Raw genomic sequence first — 25,718 nt, forward strand, 5'->3', positions numbered from 1 at the left:
CAACATTTGGAATTTAGCATTTCATCAGTCAACGATCGCCAGGTTGCTTGGTTGTCTCTGACGGGGGCGGTGTGTCACTGGGAAGGGCAGCGTGCCCTGGTTGTGCGGTGCATGTTGGGTTCACACCTCACTGGGCTGGGCCTCTTATCCCTATTCATAGATGAGGAACCTGAGGTTCAGAGAGGTTAAGTGACTTGCTCAAGGTTATTTAAAGACCAAGATGTGGTAGAAGTCCTGGAACTCTACATGGGGGCTTGAACAGAGTGTCTAAAATGCCATCCACCCTGTAGCTGCCGAAAAACCCCTATTTGACCTAATTATCCCACTCCACTTGAACCTAGCCCTTGAGGCATGAGTTGTGGGCCTACTGTGAGGCGGTTCTTCCTCCTGTCAGCCTGCTGTGCTGCTGCACTCCTGAGCTGCTGGGCTGTGCTAGCCTCCCACTTCCCAGGCTGGCTGTTGTGGGTTGATGTCTGGACCTTAATGAGCTGCTAGAGATTTCTCAAAGCTTTCCCTGGGGGTTCACTAGTGAAAATGGGGAGGGAGGGTCTACAGTGTCCCTGCAGATCCTAAGGTGAGTATGCGGGAATGGCCTGTTCAGTGCTTCCCATTGTGTAGCATTTCCTCTTTCTCATGTTATATTTCTTTTCTTTAACTCGACTTTCTCTATTTTTCTCTCCCCTTCTCTTTCCTTCTTTCCTCTATTCTCTCCTCCTTCCTCCCTTTCTTCATTCCTATTTATTTCCACTCCCTAGATTCTTACTATATTTCTTTTAGAATAATGACCTTAACGTCCTCATCATTTTTTTCCCTAGGAATATCATGTGTTCAATATAAAGAATTCAAACAATCCAGTAGAGAGCCTAGAAAAAAGTAAAGAAAAAAAATTACTCCTAATCTCACCATGGTAATTAACATGTTAACGGTAGATGAACATATTTCCAGACATCTCTAGCAAACAAGAGAGGGACATCCCGATGGAGAAGCTAATGCATTATATAATTGATTGGTTGAAATGCTTTTTTATTTATATAAATATATATTTAAAAGGGGCAGTAGACTTTATTTAATAACATCCAGCAAATCCCATTTTCCTTCTGGAGTTTAAAAATAACATGGCTGATGAGGTTTTAAAACGTTTGGGCAGCTGGAACAGAGGCCATTAGAACAGAGACTGTTGTGGGAAGTATGAGACTTCATCCTGTGCACAAATAGTAGAGAGATGAAATAGAAAAGCAGTCATGAAATTCATTTGGAAAAAAATAAGGCTCAGAGTAGCCAAAGCAATCCTTAGTGAAAAAAAGTGATGCAGGAGGCGTTGCAATACCAGACCTTAAATTATATTACAGAGCTATAGTAATAAAAATAGCATGGTATTGCCATCAAAACAGACATGAAGGCCAATGGAATAAAATAGGAGACACAGAGACAAACCCACATAAATACAGTTATCTCATACTAGGCAAAGGCACCAAGAACATTCATTGACAAAAAGACAGCTTCTTCAACAAATGGTGCTTGGAAAACTGGAAGTTCATGTGTAGTCTAATGAAATTTAACTCCTGTCTCTCACCCTGTATAAAACTCAACTTTCATCAAAGACCTAGGAATTAGACCAGAGACCTTGCACCTACTAGAAGAAAATGTAGGCCTTAACATTCCAACATGTCGGCTTAGGAACCGACTTTCTTAACAAGACTCCTAAAGGGGGAGAAGTAAAATTAAAAAGCCAATAAATGGATAGCATCGAACTGAAAAGCTTCTTTACAGCAGTGGAAACAATCAGGAGCATGAAGAAAGAACCTACAAAATGGGAGAGAATCTTTGCCACCTGCACCTCAGATAGAGTGTTAATCGCCAGGGTATATAAAGAAATCAAAAAACTTATCAACAGAAAAACAAATAAACCAGTTGATAAATGGGCAAAGGAACTGAACAGATATTTCTCAGAAGAATAAACATGAATAGTCAACAAATACATGGAAAATGTTTGACATCTTTACCAACTAGAGAAATGCAAATTAAAACTACACTGAGATTTCATGTCACTCCAGTCAGAATGACAATTATCAAGAATCAAGAAACAATAAATGTTCATGAGGATATGGAGAAAAAGGTACACTCATGCATTGTTAGTGGGACTGCAAATTAGTGCAAACACTCTGGAAAGCAGTATGTAGATTCTCAAAAAACTAGGAACGGAACCCCCATTTGACCTAGTTATCCCACTCCTTGGTATATATTCAGAGGATTTAAAACCACATACTACAGTGACACAGCCACATCAATGATTTTACCAGCACAGTTCACAATAGCTAGCTATGAAACCAAGCTCAATGCCCATCAACAGATGAATGGATAAAGAAATTGTGGTGTATATATACACAATGGAATATTACTCATCCATAAAGAATAGTGACTTTAATGACATTTTTAAGTAAATGGATGGATCTGGAGACTATCGTGCTAAGTCAAATAAGCCAGTCCCCCCAAAACCAAAGTTTGAATGTTTCCTCTGATATGTGGATGCCAACCCACAAGGTGTGTGTATGGGGAGGTGAGAATAGAAGTTCAGTGGAGTAGACAAAGGAGAATGAAGGGAAGGGAGGGGAGATAGGAATAGGAAATATAGTGGAATGAACCTGACATAACTTTCCTGTGTACATATATGAATACACCACAGTGAAATCTCACCATCCTGTGGACTGGGATCCTAAGGGATTTAGTTCAGTCGGGAGAGTGCTTGCTTCGCATGCACAAGGCCCTGGGTTTAGTCCCCAGCACCACCACCAAAAAATAAATTAAAAAGAAGAAGAAGAAGAAGAAGATATATTGCTCACTTGTATAAATAGATAAACTATATTTTACTGTGATGTATAACTGAAAAGAACCAATTAAAAAAAAAAAAAAGCAAGTTGTGTCTCCAGCACAGGCCTTGGCCTCCTCCCAGGATGCTTGGAGAACCCTGTGTTGAGAAGGCCTGGTAGGAAAGAAGAAATAATAGAGGTGCAGTCTGGGCGTCTGGCCTTCCTCCTCTGACCTCTCATTGAGCTTCCCACACAGTTTAATGTGGTCCCCTCTCCAGATTTCCTCCCCTGGCTTCCTGATGCTCCTGGCTCACACGGCAGCTGTGTTGGTGGGAGCCTCACCTGGCCACCAGCACTGCCCCAAGCCACCCATTCTACCCGCAGGAGCAAAACATCAATAGATGTCCCCTTTTCCTCAAGGTGAATGCTCTTCTGGGCTTTCCTGTCTCAGACCTACCAGATCTCAGAGAGGTAGCAAGTGTTCCGTTTCAGAAGGTGTTGGAGATCCCCAGGTTTGTTTCTGAAGATCTCTGCTCTCTTCCTCCCTCTCTCCAGTTCTGCATACAAAAATGGGTCTGGAGAGAAGCAGCCATCGCCGCATAGCCCATAACAGGCTCCACTGCCCCGTCGGGGCCAGGGCTTCTGTGCCTAATGGTCTCTTGGTACCATAACTAGAAGGAAAAACTGTTTCTGCTAAGCCCACTCCAAAATGACCAGCCTTGTCCACTCTGTTAGTTTCCATAACAGATTACCACAAATTAGCAGCTTAAAACCGATGCCTTCCTTACTATTCCAGAGGGCAGAAGTCCAAAGTCAAAGTGTCAGCAGATTGGGTCTCTGCTGGAGGTTGTCTGGAGAGACCTTTTCTTGCCTCTTTCAGTTTGCGGGGCTCTCGCAGCCCTGGACTTTCCTTGGCTTATGGATTCACACTGTGCTCTGTGTCTCTGACTCAAATCTCCCTCTGGTTTTCTTTTATACAGACAACTGACATTAGATTTAAGTCACCTTAAATCCAGGATGATCTTCTTTTGGAATTCTTTTTTTTTTTTTTTTTTTTTTGTACTGAGGACTGAACCCAGGGGTGATTAACTACTGAGCCACATCGTCAGCCCTTTTTCATGTTTTAATTACTGACAGGGTCTCACTGAGTTGCTTAGGGCCTTGCTAAATTGCTGGGGCTGGCTTTGAACTCACAATCCTTCTGCCTCAGCCTCGAAAGCCACTGGGATAACAGGTATGTCCCCCACGCCTGGCTAGGTATTCTTAACAGCATCTGCAGGCTCTAAAGAAGGCTATCCCCACAGGATCCAGGGCTCAAATGTGGGCATATTTTGGGGGAAGTGGGCATCATCCAACTCACCACATTGGCAACCACTCCAAAAATATTTGAGCCATCTCACCCTCACACACACAGGGTGGGAGCTGGATGCCTGCTCCAAAACCCTCATGAAATCTATCCTTCTATCCTCCTTGATACCTAGTATCATGCTGGAAGCTTATCTTCAGTTGTTTCTTGCTAGACAAGCTAGTTTTTTTTCCGGGGGGAGGGAGTCAATGTATAAAAGTTTCTCTGACCTCAAGTAGGGGAATTATTTCATAATAAGAAAAAATATGGAAGTACTATGTGATATCATGAGCATTCAAAAAGATTTCTTGTGCTCTACACAATGGATGCTCTGTGGCTGTGCATTCTGAGATCTGCTCATCAACGTGGCCTTTGCCCACCAGAATCTGGGCTCATGGCTTCCTTAACAAGACTCCTAAAGTGCAAGAAGTTAAATCAAGAATCAACAAATGGAATGGATTCAAACTAAAAAAGCTTCTTCACAGCAAAGAAAATAATCAAGAATGTGAAGAGAGAGCCCCCAGAATGGGAGAAACTCTTTGTCACCTGCATCTCAGAAAGAGCATTGATCTCTAGGATACATAAGGAACACAAAACACTTAACACCCAAAAAACCAAATACCCAATCAATAAATAGGCAAAGTAACTGAATAGGCATTCCACAGAAGAAGAAATACAATTGGTCAACAAGTATAAGAAAAAAAAGTTCAACATCTCTAGCATTAGAGAAATGCAATTAAAACTACACTGAGATTCTATCTCGAGTCAGAATGGTAATTATCAAGAATACAGTAACAATAAATGTTGGGGAGGATGTGGGGGGAAAAGGTACACTCAAACATTTCTGATGGGACTGCAAATTGGTGCAAGTGCTCTGGAAAGCAGTATGGAATTTCCTCAGAAAATTTGGGCCCAGTTATCCCATTCCTTGGTTTATACCCAAAGGACTTAAAATCAGCATACTACAGTGATGCAGCCACATTGATGTTTATAGCAGCTTAATTCACAATAGCCAAACTATGGAACCAACCTAAGTACCCTTCAATAGATGAATGGATAAAGAAAAAGTGGTATATATACACAATGGAATACTACTCAGTCATAAATAAGAATGAAATTATGGCATTTGTGGGTAAATGGATGGAACTGGAGACTATTATGCTAAGTGAAATAAGCCAATCCCGCCCCCCCCCCACAAAAAAATTGGGGGAGAGGAATAGAAGTACTTTGGATTAGACAAAGGGGAATGAAGGAAAGGGAGGGAGAATGTGAATAGGAAAGATAGTAAAATGAATTGAATATTACTATCCTATGTGCATATATGATTATACAATTTATGTAACTTGACATCATGTACAACCAGAAGAATGAGAAGTTATACTCCATATAGGAATGTCAAAATACATTCTACTGTTATGTGTAACAAATAAGAACAAATACAAAAATAAAGGTGGTTAAAAAAAGAATCTGGGGTTGTGGGAAGGATTTCGAAAATGGTGTGGTATTGACATCTATTTCTCAGATTGCAAGAGCTGCTGAGGTGGGAGGTGCCCTTTAGGTGTGGTGGTGGGAGAGCAAGCCAAGAATTCTGAGTATGTGGGTGGTCAGGAGGGAGAAGTGTGGAGAGAAGAGGGAAGAATATCAAAAGATGAAGTAGGAAAAAAAAAAAAAACACTTTTCCAGGTTACTTTTCAACCTTGACCCTTTCTTAGCCTAACCAGTGTCTATGACACTGGCTATAATAATATATGTCATATCTCATATCTATAAATAGTATTCTTGTGTTCAGTGGGCAGGTGAGTGAGTGTGTGTGTGTGTGTGTGTGTGTGTGTGTGTGTGTAGGAGGGCTTGACTGTGAGTAAGGAGCCTGCCAAATAGGAAGGGCATTTCCCATGCCAGCAGCTCCTATCTTGGGCGGGGGAAAGTGTAGGAGGGAAACTGGAACAGGGAGGCCCAGGAGCCAAAGACACCTGTAATGGGAGAGTCTGAACTCCCGTGATTAACCCCTTTCTTCACATAAGAGAGCCAGTGCTGTTTGAACACTAGCTCAAATGAATAAATAATTAATTAATTAAAAACTTTTTTTAAACCATTGGATTTGGTAATAAATCACCTATAACAAGAAAGCTGGATGTAGCCAACTTGAAGCCTTGTTAATTTAGTCACTTGACAATATCAGGTCCCTGGCTGGCCTCCGGGAGTTTTTAGTGGTGTCTTCCCACTTTGCAAGGTGGTTGCCACAGAGGCAACAGCTTTGACACTGAAATGTCTGTGTCACAGGGAAGGGGAGCGCTTTTCCTTCGTGTGGTTCTTCTGGCCAGGGAAGAGCACCTTTCTGAGATGCCCCTAAAGACTTGATAGTGCACTGGCCACAGAGAGGTGAATATAGTCTTTTGTTTTACTTTAATATATGTATTTTTTTTATTTTAAAAAGTTCTCAGAGTTATAGAAAAGTGGGAGCCCTATACTCCCAGAGTTCTTTTTGATCGAACTGTATGGGAGTAAGTTGCCAGTGTTGTTCATCATAACCCTCATCCCATGTTTCCAATTAAGAAAGTCCATAAGGTAGCTGTCAAAATCAGAAAATTGATATTGGTATATTACTCCATCTAACCTCAAGCATTCAGTTTAACCAGTTGTTCCAATAATGTCTTATTGTAGAAGCGTCTGGGATTGCAGGCATGCGCCACCGTACCTGGCATGAACCATGGCTGTTTTGAGGAGTGCAGACCTTTGTAATACAGAGTGGTCCTGGGCTTGGGCCTGTCTGATATTTCCTCCATGATTACATTTAGGTTATGAATTTGGGGCAAGAAAAATCACAGAAGTGGAGGTGGGTTCTTATTGTATCCTCTCTGAAGGTACAGTTGGTTCCTGTATCACTCATTTCTTTGTATCGGTGTGGGCATGGTTTTTCTTTTGCTCAATGGATTGTCATCCATTACTGTCATTATTTAGAGATTCAGTTATCCTGCATTTGACCAGCCATTTCAGGCTGACTCCAGTGTCTTCTTTGATAGTAGAAAGCTATGACTGTACTTTTCTCTCTTTCCGTAGTTGTGAATCCCTTCTTTGATGATGAGAAATCCAGCTCCCTTTATTTTTATGTTTATTTATTGCTCATTCACCCTGAATGCAGCTGGTTTCCAATGTCCCCATTATCCCACTCTGTGGAAATGCCTCTTAGTGTCAGGCTTCCCTCTCATCTGAATACCATCTTCTTCCCAGTAGAACTCTGGCACCTTGCTTTGGGCTAATACCACATGGTTATCTTCCTTGTTTGGCCCCCGAACGCATCCTTTTAAAGGCAAAGAGTTTGACTTCATCAAGGTCTCCATTTTCTACGTGTATAAATTTGCTCCTTCAAGCCTTTTTGCCTTACTTGATTGGTACTCCTGATGTCCCATCAATAACCATTTCCTTGATGGGGAGCTGGCTGGTCCATCCAGGCCAGAGGCAGGCATAGGAGATTGCCATGGTGTGTTTGTATACCTGTGCTGTCAAGCAGGGTGAGGTGGTGCGTGCCTGTAATCCCAAGCAGCTCTGGAGGCTGAGGCAGGTGGATTGTGTGTTCAGCTCCAGCTTCAGCACTTAGTGAAGTCCTAAGCAAATCAACAGGACCTTGTTTCTAAATAAAATATTTTAAAAGGCTGGGGATGTGGCTCAGTGGTTAAGTACTGTTGGGTTTAATCCCTGGTACCAAAAAAAAAAAAAAAAATTGCAGCCAATAGTCACATGTAACTCTTTAAACTAATTAAACTTAAATAAAATAAACTAATTAAATTTAAATAAAATATAAGTTGTAGTGCTATGTATATTGCAGCCACATGTGGCTACTGGCTACCACATTGAACAGTATACACATAAAACATGTCATTATTGCTGAGAGTTCGATCAGCTCTGGTATGTACTGCATAAACCTATTCTGTTTGTCCCCTAACTTTATATTGATCCTTCCTCATTTTCCCTCATCTGGATTTCAGCTTAGTTTCATTGTTTAGGTGATCAGTTGGGTCATCCAAACCCTTGGGAATCCTTTGTGCCAACTAACCTGTCTCTACCAGCATGGTAGCAATGTCACCTTTAGGTACTCAGACCCAATGCCCCTGGGTCCACCCCTACTGCTCTAGCCATAATAGCCGTAATACATGGGCTGCAAATGGAACAGATCTTCAAAACTGAGACTGTTTTGGAAAATGTTGGACTAATAACCACAGTGATTATAAAATGAGATTAATCACTGCTGCTCGCCTGAGTTTTTGAAAAGCTTGTTTTTTAGGTCATCCCTCAATTCCAGTTTATCTTTTTAGTTCCCCAACATTCAACCCTTGGCCTAGGGCCTCCTCCTCTAGACCAGTGCTTTTCAAACTTTAATATGCAGAAAAGCCTCCTAGAACTGTTACAACGTGGGTTCTGATTCAGCAGGTCTGGGTGGGCCTGAGATACTGTGTTTTAATGAGCCTCAATTGCTGTTGCTGTGGCTGGTCTGAGATGACCCCAGTCAGCCCAGCGTGTCTGAGCCAGTGGGTCTGGGAGAGGATAGGGGTCTTTGCTCTTAGAGGCCACAGGGGCTTTATAACTGCAGAGGAGAGTCAGTGTTGGCGACCCACAGCTGGTCTCAGGAAGGAGGTGGAGAGCGGGAGGGAAGACGGGTAGGGTCCTTTTCAGCGGGAGCACAGGTTTCCAGTCCATTAATTTTAACGCAATGCAAATCGGTTTATGGAAGTGCTGACATGCTGTTATTTAAAAAGCATGAGTAGCATGATAATTAAATCTCCATCTATATTTTATTCTAGCACATTTATAGTGTATCCTTGCCCAGCTGGTGTGATAGATTTCCAGCCTTATAATTATATAAACTGCAAAGTATCCCCCCCCCAAAAAAAAAAGGTAGAGTGGGGATTGTGATGCCAAAAACAAGATGGGGTACATTAACTTAAGCTTCATTATTATAAGCTGAACTCGGTTTTGTCCTTGAGCTTGACCACATTCACTCACTAAAAATATCCCAAAGTCATGCTTTCCAGTACATGAAATGAGGGGATATGGGTTTCTGTTTAATGTTTCTTTTTGGCACCTTTGCTTTGAAGCGCCTGTTCTTGGTGGGAAGCCGAGCACCCTAGAATTCAGACAGCCATTCCCCGCCCCGCTGAGAAGTGGAGCAGGAGGAAGTGGGGCCTTTGCTGGGATTCAGAGCCCTGAGCTCTGCGCCTAGAGCTGTCAGTGGCTGCCAGAGTGACCTCCCCTCTGGATGTCTGGCACACAGGGAGCCACGGTGTTATAACTTTTAGAGTGAACATACTGTGACTCAAGTTTTCTTTTTATTCCTTCATCCCTTAAAATAAAATTCTCCCAACACAGCCCTTTATAGAACTCTAAAGTCGATTTCTTTTTTTTTTTAATTTCAAAGAAGTTCAGCTGGACAGAATGACCCACAAGACTGAGATGTCCATGAAAGTTTAGGAGCAGGTCACAGAGGAGACCAGGAGGGATAAGCTGAGGCCCTGGGTCGGGGTGGAAGGAAACCCAGAGTTGGTGGCAAGGGCGGGCCACCCCAGATGTGGGAGCCTCCTCTGTATAGGAGGACTTGCAGTTGTAGGCCATGTCCAGGCCACACTGTCACACTTTTCATGAATTCAGCCTGTTGGTAACTCTTCTAAGAAACACCACTGGGAAGAGTGGTGGTTTATAGCCTTAAAGCTGAGCTGATATGTAAGGCCACCCAGGTCCCTGTGTTCCGGGAGCCCAATCAGACAAGTCTGTCAACATGCTGCAGTTGGAACAGCTTTCCTGTGGGCACTGGCTGTGGACCAATGGCCTCTGGGAAGTGTTTTGCAGGCCAGCTGTGGTCCTGCGATATCAGGTAAGTGGTTGGGAATCAGCCCCGGAGAGTAGCGGAAGTCCACCTGCCCTGTCGGAGAACAGCCTTGCACAGCAGTTCAGCCTTTCGTGGTAAATCCATCACAGGATGGAACCCTGCAAGGTCTTAGGGATCATCTGGCCCAGGCTGCCTTTTGTGGAATAGGGGAAAGAGGCCTGACCTCAGCTAGTGAGGGGCAAGGCCAATCTGATCCCTCACCTGAGCCCCACTGTCTGCATTTCTCACTAGAACACTATATAGACACCATTTCTCCAGATGAAAAAGAAAAGCAAAATCCCTTTTTTTTAGGGAAAGTATGCATAAGAAAAACACACATGTACTCTAGGCCCCTGAAACTACATTGATTCTATTGATTGATTGTACCCTCTCAATACTGATTTTGCTCTCAATTTACAGATTTCATGAGACTTCCAACCCCAGAGCTTCTCCCAGCACCTGTTCTTAAGTTCCTTCTTTTACACAAACTAAGCAAGACTGTTGTAACCGCAAAATAATAATGCTACTCTCATGGATTCTCTGCTTTCATTACCTGTGTTGAGCTGCAGGCTCTTGGTCCTGGGTACTTCTGGTATATTATGTAGACTCTCCCCAAGGAGTGGGGATGGCATTTGACTGGCCCTCCCTGGGCTGGTGATGGTTTTCTCCAGCTTGGCCTGGAAACAACATGGAAGCCAGTGTCCCAGCCTGTGTCAGGCTTTTATCTCCTACTCCCTCCTGAGGTCGTTATAGATTCAGGAGTCAATTACCAAGTAACTGAAACTTGTTTACTCTGGTCGCATTAGGAACCCCGTTTCTTTCTGTCATTTGGCTTTTCCATGCACAGTTTGCCAGCCCTGATTTTTTCTTTAATACTTCTCAATACATTCATGCAGCTACTCAATAAAATCCCCTTTGAAGAATCATGCCAACCCTCCAGTTCTCACACATCTCTCCTCTTTGGCTTGTAAAGTGGGCCTGGTCCTTCAACCAAAGAAAAGGTTACAGACCTTTCCTGCCTTTGTTTGGCAGGTCCATGATTTGAACAGAGTTGTTGCTTTCCTGTCCTCTCCCTCTTTGTTTAGCATCCTTTCCCAACCAGAGACATGCTGAATGTTCATTTGGAAAGACTGAAGCTTCTAGGCCCACAACTCCTGGTGTTCCTGTTTCTGTTACATGCAGTTCTCAGCCAGGTTCAGGTTTGAAGATTGGTCCACAAGGTAAAGTTCTGGCTGAAGATGCATGGCCTGAGTTTATCCAAAGCCCTGATGGTTGCCAGCTATTCTTTCTGAGAATGAGACCTGTTTCTTTCCCTTAGCAACAAGTGTGTATGGAGATAAATTGCAGAATGTTTCACATAGTCATGGCCCCATAGCTGAGAAGCAATCATTACTGTGTGTTCTGGGGTTGGGAAGTGTGGGTCTTTAAAAACCAGGTAAACTGGAACATGGTGAAACTTTACTAAGACTTCTGGATACCCTGGGCTCTTAGAAAGGATTTGTTGGCATAATCAGGTTTATTGCAGAGAGCATTTATGCAGATCCTATGTGATCAGTTAGGGATATAAATGTTAGGCACATGGGTCCTGCCTCAGAAGCTCAGAGATACTAGGAGGAGAGGAATAAATCATGGTGACACCATGTCCAGGGTGCTATGGTTGAGGTTTTTCCATTGCACTCTTATGAGCCCTTATTGAAAAATGAGTTCCAACCAGAGTGTTGGGAGAGGGTAAAGGAAATCTTAGCATGTAAGCTGGGTCTCAGTGGTGTTTTCCATCTGGACACATTTGTGGAAGGACATTCTAGGTGAAGGAAATGGCATGGACAATGACTGAGAAGCCCAAATCCTTGGGGTAATGCCACTTGGCCCATATAGCTTTTCTAGAGGTCGGGTCAGTGACAGGACCAGGAAATGAGACTGGCAAGAAGGCCAAGGCAGCTTTCCAAGGATTTTGCTGGCAATAACTCACATTCATTCAACATCATCTCACGTACCAGACACTTTGCTGAGCTTTCACTTGGTGCTTCATTTTGTGATCACAGAATCCCAGTCCAAAGACAGGAATCTAAAAGATGCATGACACATAAAATTCCTACACTTGAAGACCACCCCATTTTCATCCAGGGATGTCACTCCTAGCAGAGCAGTAGGGAGTGTGGAAAATAACATCTTCATATGACACACCATCTGTGGTTGGTTGGGCTGATTTGGTTTCGATAATAAATAGGCTATGTTAATAAAAATTAACTGTCCAGTTTTAATTAGCAAACAATCAGATCCGGAAAAAAAATCCAAAATGTGATGCAGTTTTCAGTTTGCTTTACTAGAGCAAGTCAGAGCAGGTGAGAAGGAACACCTAAGCTGTGGTTTTCTTTAAAATACTTCAGAGGTGTTTTCTGAGTCTTTACACACTGAGTTCTTAGATCTGAGGCCCCTGACCCAGAGGAGTCACTGATGAGCTTCCAGGAGATCCCGGACACTCTTTAAATGGTATCTAATTTTTTTTTCTACTGATACTTACATATGAGCCATGCCTATGGAGAAGACATGCTTTTATATCATTCTCACAAGGGCCGCTTAGACTCCAGTGTAATAGGAGCCCCTGATTTATAGGCTGTCAATGTAACATCATGTCTCCACCACGTCTTCAATGCCCAGATGATAAACTCCCAGCTTCTTTGCCTGGGAGGCATGGACTGAACAATTAGGTTGAGCTGGATTGAAATGCTGCCTCTGCCATTTTCTGCAGAGTGATCTCTGAGCTTCGGTTCCCTCCCTCAAAAATGTGAAAAGTAATATGGGAACAGATGACATTCGAACAGCTGTTGAAGTACAGAGACCCTGATGAGATTGTTGGGTGATGGAGGAGGGAAGAAGTCGAGGGCAGAACCCCGAAGAGTATAAGTACCATGGATCCTTCCAGAAACTTGGGCCAATGTAGGAGACTGAGGAAGAGAAGCCAGGGAACCCCAAGGGACACCAGAGGAAAAAGCATCCAGAAGCCAAGGAAAGGGAGTGTCAAGCAGGGTGCCACCATAGTGGCTTTAGGCTGACCTGTTAGATAAGGCTGGAGAAGCCACCTTTGGTTTTTCATTTTGCACCGAGGTCATTACTTTGCAAACTGTAGCTCAGGAAGTGTTTGATGAACTAAAGTCCCTCCTTTATTAATTCAACATAAAGTGCCTGGGTGCCTATTATGTGCCAGGCAAAGCCTTTAATGCCTTCCTGGGGTCCCACCATTAGCTACTTTGGGTTCTAACATTATTTCTACACCTGCAGTTGCTAATAAGCATAGACTGAGCAGACTGGACAACTCATAGACTTGCTGTGTAACCTTGAGCACGCCACATGACCTGCCCAGGCTTAAGGAAGAGAGTCTAAATTTTCCTAAGTATCACCAGGATATTATAAATCCTGTGTCACTGCCCAGATAAGATGAGAGTAGTGGGTGGTGGTCAATAAATACCTTTCACATAATACATATACCTCTGGTTATGCTTAAGCACTTGGTTTTATATGATGTCCCTCCAGGAAACTCCCCAATCCTCTTGTTCGTCTTTACATTTCTTGTGCCTGAATGGTGTGTATGCTCCCGTGGGCTAAGCAGATGAATCTGTGGCATCTGAGGATTCCCTCCCCGCCCACCCAGCGGAATTCTGTTGTTTTAATGTGGAAAAATTACACGTTTTAAAAAGCAAAAAATCACATATGTCAAATGCTAACCATGATCCAGGCCCCAGCTAGATTCTTTCATATCCATGACCTTGTTTGGGGTAAAAATCCTGTCTATGGAGAGTTCAGTGCACTGCAGATCAAATCATGTTTAAGTAAAGGTTTTCCTGGTGCAAAACCACATGTAATAAAAGACTGATATAACATTCTCACAGCAGAAGGTGAGTGTTAATCCTGGCCTTCTTGCATCCAACTCACCAAGGAACTCTTCTTTACTTGAAATTGGCTTCCAAACCTGATGACTCTCTGAACAAGGCATACTTTCCTCTGGCTAGTGTGAAATTTTTCTTTCTTTTTTGGGGGTGTGGGTGTATGTGTGTGTGTGCACACACACGCGCACTGTGCATATGAATGTGTCCAAAAGGGAGGCTCTGGAGGGATAGTTCTTGGTTTTTTGCATTTCCCTGTCTGCCCAATGGCTTGCTTCTTGTTTCTGTGGCAAGTGTGGACCTGTAGTCCCAAGGGTTCCTGGGTCATGCATTGGTTTGTGGTGCCCAAGGCACGGACCAGGAAGTAAAGAGCGCTGTCCTGCTGCTGGACGGTCCAGTGGAGGGAAGCTGCTCAGCTGGGAAAGTGCTCCGAGACAGTCAGGTCAGGGCCTCAGAGAGATGAGTTAAAGTGGGAAGGGCCCAAGGAGGATGCCATTGCTTGACTGAGTTTGGATCAGCAAGACCCAGGGCAGGGCATGCAGTATTTTCCTTACCTGTCAAAAAAGGATGTTGAGGGCCACAGCCGTGTCGGGATGACGCATGGCATTTGTGCCAGAAGTAGTGGTTGAGAGGTGATGGCGAGCCATTAAGATGATGACTTTTGAGTTCTGGCGGAGTTCCCATTGAGTTCCGCTTGATCTCTCGCGGGGATTCCCGGAGAGTTCCCATTGGTTGGGGAAGTGCCGGAGGAGGGATATTTCCGGTTGCTGGTTCCTGGAGGAGCCGCATGGCGTTCAGGGGAGTTCCCGGGAGCGTGTGTGGAGTGTGCTGGTGGAGTTCAGAAATAAAGTTTGTTCCTGCTTCAGTGGCTCGTGATTTGTGCCCAGCCAGACTGCGGCAAAAGGGGTCTTACAAGTTCTAATTTGGGTTTTCCTTATTCATTCTAATTAGCTTCTTTGCCAATGATGCTGATGACTACTCTCTGTATATGGTGGCTTCTGGGGTTTAGTGGCCCTCAGGTCCCTCTCTGCCTACTGCCCTGTTCCAGGTCTCTCACTCTTACTACAGTGCCACATGGGGAGGCAAGTTTTTGTTATTTAGGAATTGTTTGTCTCCTCTACTCTCAATAGAATGGAAGCTCCCTGAGAGCCAAGAATGACCCATCAGCCTCATTCTCTCCTGTGTACATAATAGGTGCTCAGTGAAAATTTATTGGATAGATGAACAGAAAAACAGAGAAGGAAGGAAAGACAGGGAAGGGAAGGAGGGAGGGAGAAAAGAAGGGAGGAAGGGCACTTCAGCAGGATGCGACTCTTTTATTCAGCAAGCTGGGGCTGAAGAGACAAGGTCCTCAAAGCTCATGGAAGTATCTTCTTTTCAGGTGGCCCCACAGCTCTGTCTTAGTCTGATGGGGTCTGTCATTGCTCGTCTAGCGTGCAGGAGTCTGAAGTGCCCTTCTCTCCCTTCCCCAACCTTCTCCACATTCACGGCTCTTTCCCCAGGGAGTTTTTCCCCCAGAGCTTCTGCAGTACCATATACCACGAAGACATCAAGGGACAATGTACAGGGTGGCAGTCAGCCCCACCCTGGGGTGGCAGCACAAAGGGACTGCACATCTCAAGTGTGAACAACATTTTCCTTGTGGCTTTGGGGAAAAAAAAGAGCCTATTCATGCCACATTCCCAGTCCTTAGTAGATACAGAGAACATGGCAGCCCCTCTGCTGGTGTCCTGCACATTCTGCCCAGGGACTACCCCTTCCTGCCCTGTTAGGGGTGGCTCACTGTTAGCTAACAGGTGCAGAAGATGCACAGGAATGTCGCTCTTCCTCCTGCCTCCCTGACTCCCACCCTAGCTGCTTTTACTCTCACTGTCTCTGGATTTGGTGGCTACTGCACAGCAGGCAACTAACCCAGGACATCTGCACCGGCACTGGGATGTCATTGGGATGGCCTTCCAGGCAGCGTGCTTTTCCTTGGCTACCACTCCTGGCCTGGGTGGGAGCTGACAGGCTGGCTGCTCAGCGTGTATTTCAGCACATCAGCCCTGGGGACTCCCTGTCCGTGGTTTCTCCAGAGGGGCGTGGGCTGCGGCAGCCAGAGCAGCGGGTGTGGCTGCCAGGTTTGGGGAAAAGTATTGGAGGCGTTGGGGAGGCCTGAGCAGAGCCCCACCCCCTTGCTCCCCACCCCCTCACTGGCCTGCCTGCAGTTTTAATAAGGGCAGGGGGTGGATTAAGTGTCTTGGCAGAATCCAGCAACCAGAGTCCTTTCTGGCAGAGGAAAGGGAGCACACATCAGGATCACATTCCAGATGCAGGGATGGAGATTTGGGAAGGATAAAGGAAAGAGAGTGAGAAAATTAAATGTGGCGAGAAATGGATTTTCCCTCTCTGCCGTCTGAAAATAATCGAGTTATGTTATTTTGTAAAATAATCTGTTTTGAGGTTTTTCCTGTTCCCCATCATACTACCAAGTGTCTTACTGATTTGAAGAGGGGAAAAAAGCACTCATTTGGGCCCTGTCCTATGATTCCTACCAAATACCTCAAATTTGGGCGAGGTTCTAAGAGGTGGCTTTGCTGTCTGCTAAGACTGGGGCTCAGCTGTCGGAGGAGAACTAGAGACCGGCTTCCGCTGGGAGAGGCGGCGGATCCCTCCCTTCCAGACAAGGGCCATCGCACTGCCTTGCTGCTGTCCCTCTTTCTCAGCTTTGAAGGGTGTAGTTGCTCTTGGCTGGAGACCCTCAGGGGTGTCTGTCTTGCCTCCCCTCCTGGCCCTCCTTCAGAGCTGTTCCTTTAACTCTGCCCTGACCTCTCTTCATGGAGGCTTACTGGGTAAGTCTCACGGTAGGCTTGCCCTTGCACTGAGGCCTTTTTATTAGCCACCCAAGAAATATTTGGTAACTGTGAGTAACTCTACTTTAATTGTAGAGTGTGATAGGATGGGACTTGGGACTTTCTATCCAACAGAAATCCCATTAGGGCCTGGTAAAGTAGCACATATCTGTAATCTCAGGGGCTCAGGAGGCTGAGACAGGAGAATCACAAGTTCAAAGCCAGCTTCAGCAACTTAGTGAGGCCCTGAGCAACTCAGCAAGCCCTGTCTCTAAATAAAATATAAAAAGGACTAGGGAAGTGGCTGTGTTCAATCCTCAGAACCCCTGCCCTCCAAAAAAGAAAGAAATCCCATTAGATGGGTCACCAGACCCACTTGATGGGGCTGTCCTGTCCTCCCTGGGTGACAAACAAGAACAAGCACGGGACTTCCAAGAGCTTCAACTTTGGAGCCAGATTTCAAAAACTGATATCCTGGCTAAGCCACTTATTAACAATATGACCTTGGGCAAAGACTTCACTGTACCATGGTTTCCCCATCTGTAAAATAGATACAAGAGTAGTATTTTCTACTGGTTGCCATCAAGAGTGAATGAAATAATGCACACGAAGTCCTCAAAACAGTGCCTGCTGCCGCTCGATCGACATGATGGTCATGCGTCATCTAACAGCATTCCAGTCAACGATGGACCACACACAGCTGAGGGTGGTGGCATCAGATCGTGATGGAGCTGAACAGTTCCTGTCACCACCACGTGAGGCTGAGTGTTTGTTAGCACTGTAGCACAGCATGATACTCACATGTTCACGGTGATGCTGGTGTAAACAGACCTGCCCTGTAAGCATAGTGCTGTGTACAACACGGTACTTGATGACAGTAATAAATGACCATGTTCATGATTTCTGCATGTACCATACTAAAAATTTAATCTTTACTTCAGAGTGTGTTCCTGCTTATTTAAAAAGTTTAGTATTGAACAGTTGCGGCTGTGGCGGCCTCATAAGACCCATTTACTGCCTCGATTGCATCATCTTTTCTCGCACTTGGTTTAATTTCCTGTCGCTTTGTTGATCGTGGCCCCTAAGTATATAAAATCCACTGCTCATTTTGCCAGCAAGAGGCCACATAAAGTGACTGACCTGGAAACGAAGGTAAAAGTGATTAAGGCGTATGCAGGTGGCACATCAGTGCTGGTTACTCCTGGACAGTCAGGCATGTCTCATCTCACGATAGCTGTGAACTTGAAAGACAAGAACAAAGTGAGGGAAGCAGTGGATGAATCTGCTTCACTGAAGACAATGAGACCAACAAAATTTCGAGAAGGGCCTGTGTCAGACATGGACCTAGATTGAAGACCAAACACAGAAGCGCATCTCTCTCAGCACCATGAGGATCACTGCCAAAGCAGAAAGGTTGTTTGCAAGGTTGAAAGAAAAGGCCAGACCTGATCATGGTGTTGAATTCACTGCCAGCTCTGGTAGTTGAAAGGGTTCAGAAGTTGATATTCGTTGCATTGTTGAATGCGAGTGGTGTCTTCGAGTGCTGGTGGGAGGCAGCTGGAGCAGTTTTAGAAATTCTACAGAAGCTAATTGTGGAAGAAAATTAGTTGCCAGAGCAAATCTTCAGTGTGGATGAAAGCTGCCTACTGTGGAAACCGGTGCCTGGAAGGAGTTTTGTCCAAAGAAGGCCATGTCAATGCTGGGTTGCAAGGCTTTGAAGGAAGGATAACCACTCTGATTGGGGGTGGTATTGCTGGCAACAAATTGAAGCCCTTTGTGAGTCTGCAAGGGAGAACTCAGGGCCTTCAGCACACCAGTAAGCACCATTGCAGTGCTCATCAGGAGCTATAAGGAATCATGCATGACCCCCTTCTCTCCCGAGATGCTCTCCTAAATTGCTGTACCAGTGCAGCAGAGGACTGTTTGGAGAGTAACATACCTTCCAAGATTTTGCTTACTTAGGTTTATGTTAAGTACACTCTGTGGTTTTCATGTAACAATGAAACTAAGGATGGATTTCTCAGATCTTATCCCCATGGTTAAGTGACACATAACTCTCTTTAGCATCATCATAGTCATGGCCATTATCATCTTTACTTACTATCTGGGTGGCCTTGTGCAAGTTACTTTGCTTCTCTGAGCCTTTGCTTCCTTGGTGTAAAATAAATATGATACTAATAGAGCTGTCAAGAGGATTAAGAGAGAAGCTATTTGTGAAGACACTTAGCTCAGGGTTTGACCCCTAGTAGAAGGGGTGAAAAAGAGTTCCCATGTCCCCCCCCCCCTACGCAGCCTGCCTCAGTGTACCTGATCCTGTCAGCTTCCAGGTTAAAGGCTCATACGGTAGCATTCTGGCTGTGTAATGACAAGGATCCTAATTTTAATTTGGCACAAGTTGACATAATCCTCAGTCTAAATGGTCAGTACCATTTCCCACCCTCCAGTTCTCCCCTTTGCATTCTGTCTTCTGGTAGAATCTGTCCGGTGGTTAATCTCTAGGACCTTGTGCATGTCCGACATGGTGCTAGGAGGCCTAGAGTCACAGAGGAAGTATGAGACATTCTTCTTGGATGCCAGACTTCTGCCTAAAATTCTTTCCTGATCCCATTGCTTCCTTGGTATCCCCATGCTGCCATTAGCAAATTCTCCATCTATTGTTATAATACCTCTGCCGTCACCATACTAAGTGACTTCCTTTATGTTGTCTCATCCATTTTCACAGTAACCCTGGGAGGTAGGACCTATAGATGAACAAATGGAAGCTTAGTGAGGCTAAGAATCCTGCCAGTGGCCACTCAATTATAAGCTGAGCTGGGACTGAAATCTGAGTTTGTGAGAATCCATTATTTGTACTTCCCACTTCTGTTACATTGAGTCTGCTGGTTCCTTTGTTTTGGCTCTCATTTGTGTGGAACAAACCACCCCAAAATGGAGTGACTTAAAACAACAGTTTACTGCTTATTCTCTTCACCTGTCATGGTCCTGGAGGTTGACCATACTCAGGTGGTAGCGGAGGCTGGAGGCATCCAAGGTTCCTTCATCATGTGTCTGGCACCTAGCCTGGGAGGAACTGGAGGCTGACTGGTCCCCTCTCTCTCTCCCCACGTGACCTCTCCATTTTGCTAGCTTGAGCTTCCTCCTAAATATGGTGGTCTTAGGATTGACAGACTCACATGGCAACCCAGAGCAAGCATTCTGAAGATCCAACCAGAAGTTGGAGAGAGAGAGAGAGAGAGAGAGAGAGAGAGAGAGAGAGAGAGAGAGAGAGACTCTGTGTGTGTGTGTGTGTGAGAGAGAGAGAGAGACTGAGAATTTGTCCCAGGGCACTCTACCACTGAGCTACACATCCAGCTCTTTTTATTTTTTATTTTGAAACAGGACCTTGCTAAGTTGCTGAGACTTGTGTTGAACTTGTGATCCCCTTGCCTCAGCCTCCTGCATAACTGGGATTATAGGCATGTGCCACTGTACCAGGCTGCAAGCCTTATTAATGAGCCATCTTTGGAAGCTCCAGCCCATCACTTTCACCACATTTTATTAGCCAAGCAACTTAGTAGGGCCAACCCAGATTCAACAGGATGGGTTATTAGGCTCAATCTCTTGATATAAGAAGCAGCAGATGTATATAGTGAGGAAAGCTTTAATTGTGACTATCTTTATCCTAGCAGACACCAAAGCCCATAAACGTTTTTGCTGCTAAAAGTCTCTTTTGGCAGCTCTATTCTATGATTGCCACATTTATCGGGTCCGATTTTGTTGGACTTCGTTGATGTGGAAATGCGTGCTATTTGGTGCTTCCAGAGACTGGAGGTCCGTGGATGTCATTCCACAGGGCCTGGACTTGATTATGTAGTAAATGGGGAGTTGCTGAAGGATAAGACCTCCATGTTGTCCTTTAACTGGGACCATTTATCTGGGGAAGAGTTTTTAAGGAACTATTAGCTGAGTTACCTCTCTGTCCCCAGACACTCTCATGGCTATGTCACTTTGGGTGGATTTTAAAATGCTACTCCTTTCTCTGCCACAAGACCAATCACCCAAAAGAAATGGACCCAAAATATTTGAAGATATGGTTCTTATAGATGCAAACACAATTTTTTCTAATTGTGTGAAAAGATGGTCAGCTTCATTAAGTATGAGAAAGATGAAATTTCAAACTACACCCAGGTGACATTCATCCCCTCTCAGAGTGCTGAAGATCAAAAAGACTAATCACCAGTGGTGGTCGAGGTATGGGCTTCCTCAGATGGTGCTGGTGAAACTGTAATTTTGGGATCTCCTCTAGGGAGAGCAATTTGGCAATCTATCAAAATTATGAGTACATATATTCATCGATCCAGCAATTCTACATTTCAGTCCACAGCTATTCTTATATTTGGAGAAAGCAATGAATGCACATGATTATTCATTATAGGCTTGTTTGTAATTGCAGGAGATTGGAAGCAATCTAAATGCCATAGAAAGAAAACCAGTCAAATAAATTACATTTCATCCATACAAAGGAATGCTATGAAATCTTGAAGATAGATTGAGAATTTCTGTACCTGCTGATCTGGATGAATTTCCAAAGCAAAGTGTTGATAGAACAAAAAAAATACATAAAATGGGGTACAAAAATAAATATGCACTCATCTTTGCTCAAATATGCATAAAGTATCTCTGGAAGGAAATGGAAATTTATAAAATTGTTCCTCTTAATGAGTAGCTAGGGTACGGAAGTAGGAAAACATTTCACTGTTGACTCTTTTGGATCTTTTGAAGTTTCAGAATTTCTGAATCTTATTTTAAAAAATTAAAAATGAAACCAAAGAAAAACAAGGAATTAGAACCAATAAAATATCAACATGGGGAGCTTCAGATCTGGGGTAGAATAATATTCTGTGGATCCCTTTCATCTAATTCATTATTTTATTCCCTTTTAGATTTCTTCCCTTTCCCTGTCTCTCCCTGGAAGAAGGCTGGTGTTCCTGGTGTGTGTATTTGTGTCTGTGTACAATGTGTCTCTTGTGGGTATATAAATGTGCGTTTGTGGTCCCCGGGAAGAATATACCTGAAGAGGAAAGGAGGAGCCAACATATTATAGAAATGGAATGGAACGGAATAATACAGACTGGTGACCTCAGGCAGCCGTAGAAGTTGTTAGGGAGTAATATTTTTAGAAAAGATAAAATCATGACTCACTTTCAAATATAAAATTAACATATATCAAAGATTCCATTTCATTAATTACTGAGGGAACCAATATGTTCTAACTGGCTCAGAGGAGAGAGCAGGCTCACACAAGGGCCATCAGGAGAGCTGAAAGGAATTTACCCCCTCAGTAAAACTGACCTCTTGGGGAACAAGAAAGGCTTACATTTTCATCTCCCCTGACAAAACTATTTGCATTACTATCAGTTGCCTATAATTTATAGAGTTGTAAAAGTAGCTCAGTTTAAAAGACAATGAAAGAAGCAGACCTATAAAATTTGATGATTCAGAAAGGGTTCCTTAGACGATACCTTATTATTCCCTGGAAAATATACTCAGAAATCTTTTTTCTTTTTTCTTTTTTTTTTTTTAGGTTTTTTTTTTTTTTTTTTTTGTACTGGGGATTGAATCCAGGGATATTGAAACCACTGAGTCACATCCCCAGCCCTTTTTATATTTTATTTAGAAACAGGGTCATACTAAATTGCTGAGGCTGGCTTTGAACTTGAGCTCCTCCTGCCTCAGCCTCCCAAGCTGCTGAGATGACAGGTGTGCAACACTATACCCAGTTTTTAAAAAGTTTTTCACAATCTTGTCTTTTTTAGAAGTAGCATTCAATGCAGTCATGTTATACAAATTATAGAAAATGGTGAAATCTAAGCACAAAGTTTTCAGACTTGGTTTGGTAGGTATGAGCCTGAGAGAGCAAGGTCAAAGTTCAGGAGGGAGACACATTTACCAGCAGCAATCCAGGTGAGGACTGAGGTTTGGCTGGGGGAAATGGGGTGCAGTGGACAATCCCAGGGACTGTGACAGAAAGGTTAGCATGGTGACACAGAAACGCATCAGATTGGAGTCAGAAAGCCTGCCTTGGTCCCAGCCTTCTGCTTACCACACCTGCAACATTGGGCAGGCTGGGGCCAGTTTGCTATCTGTGATTGAGGGTCCCCCTCTCTGAACTTTGGATTCTTTATCTATTCAAATGCAGAAACTGATATCTGCCTCGATAGCAGCTGGAGAGCTGAGAAGCCGTGGTTCCAGTGAGTGCTAGTTCCCTTCTGAGGACCTCCTGGAGGAGGAGGCCTCTGAGCCAAGTCTTCATGGATGAGCAGATGTTTTGCACATTTGCATTTCCAGGTTTCCTAAGATTTCCTTGATTTTCATCACATACTTTTGGACCATTTGTTGTTTTCTTCTTGGCCATTGTAGAGGGCTGAGCTTTAAAGCATGTCAGGATGAGGGCCACGCACTGTGTCAGAGTGAATGAGAAACATTATGAAATTGATTCAAACATTTTGGGGAGGTGGGTTATCATGAAATGTGTGTTACGTATGCGAACATGTAAAATATATTCTTTAAAACCATTAAATTGAAGCTTTTAAAAAATCTTTATTTGTTGTTTTTAGCTATACATGACAGTAGGAAGGGTTCTTATATATCATACATACAGGGAATAACTTCCTATTCTTGTGGATGTACATGATGTGGAGTTACACTAGTTGTGTATTCATATATGAACATAGAAAAGTTATGTCCAATTCATTCTACTGTCTTTCCCCTTCCCATCCCTTCTCCCTTCCCTTAATTCCCCTTCGTTTAATGTACTTCTGTTCTCCCCCCAACACACACACACACACACACACACACACACACACACACACCTGCTTACTGTGAGTTAGCATCTGCATATCATTTGGCCTTTGTTTTTTGGGGGATTGACTTATTTCACTTAGCATGGTAATCTCCAGTCCCATCCATCTATCAGCAGATGCCATAATTCAAGTCTTCTTTATGGCTGAGTAATATTCCATTGTGTATATATACCACAGTTTCTTTATCCATTCATCTTGAAGGGTACCTAGGTTGGTTCCATAGCTTAGCTATTGTGAATTGAACTGTTATAAACATTGATGTGACTATGTCACTACAGTATACTGATTTTAAGTCCTTTGGGTATAAACCAAGGAGGGGGATAACTGGGTCAAATGGTGGTTCCATTCCAAGTTTTCTGAGAAAGCTCCATATTGGTTTCCATAGTGGTTGCACCAATTTGCAGTCCCACAAGTAGTGTATGAGTGTACTGCTTTTGTCATTTTTTTTTCAAATGCTTAGTTGTAGATGAACACAATACTTTATTTTATTTATTTATATGGTGCTGAGGATTGAACCCAGCATGTGAGGCAAGCACTCCACCACAACCCCAGCCCAATACATGTGTGTGTGTGTATGTGTGTGTGTGTGTGTGTGTGTGCTGTGATTTGAACGCAGGGACTTGTGCATACGAGCCAAGCTCTCTACCAACTGAACTATATCCCCAGCCCTTTTTGGTATTTTGGCACAGCCCTAATCACAAATATTTTCAGCTGTTGCTTTCACCTAAATAATGAAATATCCTATGAATTTTTTTTTAATTTTGGCACCTGAATTACATCTCCCATATTTTCTGTCTCCCTTGGAAACAATACAAAAGTAAATTATCAGATCATTGGAAAATGATGCTCATTTTACTGGAGTCATGGAGATGTACCCCCCTGCCCCACCCCTTTGGCGGTGAAGAGAGGTTCCTGAACTGCTTCGCTGGCTCTGCCACACGGAAGGGCTTGCTTGAGATCCAGTGAAGCAAAGCCGTTGCTCCCCACTCCCTCATCTTGCCTTGGAGTGGTCAGTCTGGGCCTCTTCTTGTCACTGATCCTGATGTAGCACTAATCAGGTTGACAAAACAGGTTCAGCATGACTCCAGAGCCAGGGCCTCAGCCCCAGGCACGCGCCCCTGCCTCGGCCTCCTTCTGCCTGCTTAGGGCTCCTGTCCTCTCCTTTCTTTAGCCGTGGTTGCCATCGCTGTCTCCTCTGTTAGAAAGCCTCCTTCCAGCCTTTTCACACATCCTGGAATCCCTCTGGTGTGGGTGTTCTCCTTTTGGCAGAGAGAGCCGTAACAGCACAACACGCAGAGACTTTATAGAAATCTTGGGGGGGGGGCGGAGTGGGGATCAGGGGAGAGGTCTTATAAAATGAAAGGAGATCTCTTGTCCTGCTTTCTTTGGAGCCCTTAGAATCCTCAGGAGAGCGAGCGCTGGTCGGGATGGAGATCAAGCTTATATGTACAACCAGCAAACGGAACCAGAAACTCATGGAACAGAATTACACGCCTCTCTCCCTCTCTCTTTCCCACCCTCCCACCTCCCCACCAAAAGTGGCTCAGAAGGACGTGTTTCCCTGCCCTTGGTTGAAAACTCAGGTAGTCCCACGACTCTTCTCATCATTCCCAAGTAGCAGAAATTCCCAGGACCATAGGAACTTGCCAGCATCTCAGTTTGGCTGTGAAGAGTGTCCATTTGCCTGATTTGTTGGCACATGTGACGGGTGACTCAGAAAGCTAAGACGGGAGGATCGCAAGTTCAAGGACGCCTGGGCAACAACTTATCTCAAAGTAAAAATGATTAAAAAAAAAAAACTCAAAAAAGGACTGGGGATGTACCTCAGTGGTAAAGCACCCCTGGGTTCAGTCCTCAGTACAGAGGGTGGGGGGTATCTAGTCTGTACAACAATCAAAACTTCTGACTCGCTCTAAACTTAGCTTCCTCTTCAAGCCACAACCAATTCCCTGTGAAGACAGGTTGGGTTCCTTTTTGCTCTCCTTTTACATATCCTCCCTCAAATTGGTGACCAGGGCGACAGTGTCACTGGAGGGGATTCAAAGAGGTCCCAGAGAAGGGACTTTAGCATGAATGACAGAAAAGAATTTCAGCATGTGTCAGATACTGAGACAGATTTATTCGGAAAGTAAGCAGTATCCACATTCAAGGGAGA

The sequence above is a fragment of the Urocitellus parryii genome, chromosome 6 (assembly GCF_045843805.1).
Source record: "Urocitellus parryii isolate mUroPar1 chromosome 6, mUroPar1.hap1, whole genome shotgun sequence".
Lineage (NCBI taxonomy): Eukaryota > Metazoa > Chordata > Mammalia > Rodentia > Sciuridae > Urocitellus > Urocitellus parryii.